Raw genomic sequence first — 3,234 nt, 5'->3', positions numbered from 1 at the left:
TAAAGGCTGTATTAATGTGGACGATCAATAATATCCCGGTATATGGCATGCTTTTCGGTTGGTCCACAAGTGGGTACCGTGCTTGTCCTTATTGTCAAGAAAAAGAACATAGATTTTTTTGGCTTAAAAATAGCAAAAAGGTTTGTTGGTTCGATTGTCACCGTGAGTTCATAAGACCTGATCATCCTTTCCGCAACAATTGTAAGCATTTTCTAAAGAACAGAAAAACTGAGAATCGCATAGCCGCGTCGAAATTAACAGGTGATGAAGAGTGGGATTCCGTTAAAGACTTGCCAAAAATAGTTGATGCTTCTGATTAAGAATTGAAAAGATTGAAAGACAAGAATGAAGGTTGGTGTAAACAAAGCATACTTTGGGAACTTCCTTACTGGAAAACGTTGTTAATTCGACACAACTTAGACGTTATGCACATTGAGAAAAACTTTTTTAAACAACTTATCAACACGATGATGGATGTACCAGGTAAAACTAAATTTGGCCCTAAGAAAAAAACTAGACTTTAATGAACTTTGTTATAAACGGCCAATATTATCTAGGTTTATTTTAGAAACTGGGGAGAAAAAGGCTCTATGTGAATGGGTTGCTGATTTGAAATTCCCGGATGGTTATGCTTCAGATTTGAGTCGGTGTGTTGACCATAAAAATAAGGTGTTGCATTCCATGAAAAGTCATGACTGTCATGTCTTTATGGAACGGCTACTCCCTGTTGCCTTGAGAGAGTTTCTCCCAACTGGTTCTTGGAATGCAATAACTGAGATCATCCAATTTTTAGAGACCTGTGTACTTCTACGATTAGAGTTGATTCTATGGAACGTCTAGAGAATAACATTGCGGAGATAATATGCAAGTTAGAGAAGATATTTCCCCCATCTTTCTTCAATTCCATGGAGCATTTGCCAATTCACTTACCTTATGAAGCGAAGGTTTGAGGACCTGTTCAATATCGATGGATGTATCCATTTGAGAGATTTCCTAATCATATAAAAAGAAAGATTGGCAATAAAGCTCGGGTGGAGGGTTCCATATGCAATTCTTTTTTGTTAGAGGAAATTGCAAATTTCTGTTCCCTATATTTTGAAAGTCACATTGACACAAAAGCGAAAGATTTAGATGTTGGTGTGAATTCCGATGACGACATAGATTCAATTAAATTACCCGAGTTATTCAATGCTGACATGGGAACTACAACTGGGAAATGTATTCAGAGGCACTTGAGTCAGAAAGAGTATGAAGATTCTCATTTTTATGTGCTAAGGAATTGTTGGAAATTGTTAGAGCCTTATGAAAAGTAAGTTATTATTTCGTCATTACTCAATACATTTTTAATTATCAAATTAGATCAAAATTATAGGTAATACATAATTAAAATATTTTCCTGCTATATATAGGGAATTTGAGACACATATCAAACTCACATTTCCTGGTCATGTCCTCTGATGATGTTTGGAGCAAACATGACAAAAGTTATCCGAAATGGTTCCGAAATGAAGTAAGTAATACGTTTGACTCATACTATCATATACCAATCCATTTATTTTGTTTGTCCATATCATTAGTTATGGAGATTATTAATATATATATATATATATATATATATATATATATATATATATATATAGATTTAGGATCCGGTGAGAACGACCACTCGGTGAGAACGGTGAGAACAAGCTAATTTAATCCACATCAAATTCCTTTTAAATCCCGATAAATACAAATTCTCCCCTACTCCCTGCCACACTACCATTCCCATTTTCTAAAACAAACCACTAGGCCACCATCCTGATAGCCGTCACCGGAGGTTCGACTCCACCTCGTCGGCGCCGGCAACCACAAACAGGTGGTCAATTGAAACTCCCATTTTCCTTCCCTCCTTAAAAATTAACCATCCCTCATCTTCCTCATCACCACACATCACATCACCTATTGCAGCCACGATTGAACCATCGACGATCGTCTCTGATGTCGGCGCTAACTCCGGCGACAAATTATGAGCTATCGTCAAATGAATATTGTAGTGAGAAAGTTTTTGATATTGTGATTGTTGTCGACGACGGCTTAGAAGTGGCCTGGTAGTCTTCGTTTGAGTTGTTGTTGGTATGTTGGTTGCAGGTTCGGAATTTTTGATGAATGTTGCTGACGTCAGTGGGTTCGTCGCGCGTCACAGGTGTTTGCCGGCGGTGCAAACCTCTAAAATTCCCGATTGAACCCAGATCCATATTGATGTATCTGGTTTCTATAATAGTGTATCTCAAACCAATTTTAGTGTACCTAATAACTAATTTTGTGTATTAATGATAGATACATCAAAGTAGTGATTAGATACACAAAAAAATAGTGTAGATACCCGTAGTCGACAACAACCAAATACACACAATACCCATAGTCGTCAAGAATTGACGAAGATGAGATCTCAAACAGCATTCATTCATTTTAATTCAACTTCTTTGGACGCCATTGTAAGGTACACTTTCGGATGGAACGGGAATCACGCCGGAGCTATATCAACAAAAGAGTGGAGTTATGAGAGGCGTGAAAGAGGGAATCTTCAGGTGTGCGCAGAGATACCCGAGAGACACGACCACCACAGAGGGAATTGAAAGCACGGTGGTCAGATGAGAATGTCGCCGGTTCTGCTCCGGTCGTCGTTGAAAGCAACAGGAATATTGGGGATGAGTGAGGTTGAGGGTCAAAGGGGTAATTTGGAATGTGAACATAACAAATGGGTTAGTTAGCTGATAGCGTTGTAGTTGATTTTTGTTATTTAGTAAAAGGTTAGTGAGTTGTTCATATTGATTGAATTAAGGAACAAAATATAGTGAAAAGGAGAAAAAAAAAATGAGGCTTTGGGCAAATGGAAGCGTCTGATTGTTGATGGTAAAGTTCAGATTTGGAAAGAAGATGATGAAGACTGATACATGAAAATAATGATGATAGATGATGATGGGTAGATAATGGAATGATAATGCTGGGATTTTGTTAAATAAAAGTTTAGAGTGAGTAGTATGCTTGTCTATAAATATTAAATACTAGGTACACTTTGTTTTAATCATTTCTTAGATGCATTTTTGATTATCGTAGGTACACTTTTTAGCTGAATTTTATACATTTTTTAAGAATGTTGATACATTTTTTTTGGATCATAGATACACTTTTTACTTAAATTCTATATACACTTTTTTAGAACGTAGATACACTTTTTTTTATTCTAGGTAC

Source organism: Silene latifolia, chromosome 5 (assembly GCF_048544455.1).
Source record: "Silene latifolia isolate original U9 population chromosome 5, ASM4854445v1, whole genome shotgun sequence".
In the NCBI taxonomy this organism is placed as follows: Eukaryota; Viridiplantae; Streptophyta; class Magnoliopsida; order Caryophyllales; family Caryophyllaceae; genus Silene; species Silene latifolia.
This window is presented reverse-complemented; position numbering follows the sequence as displayed.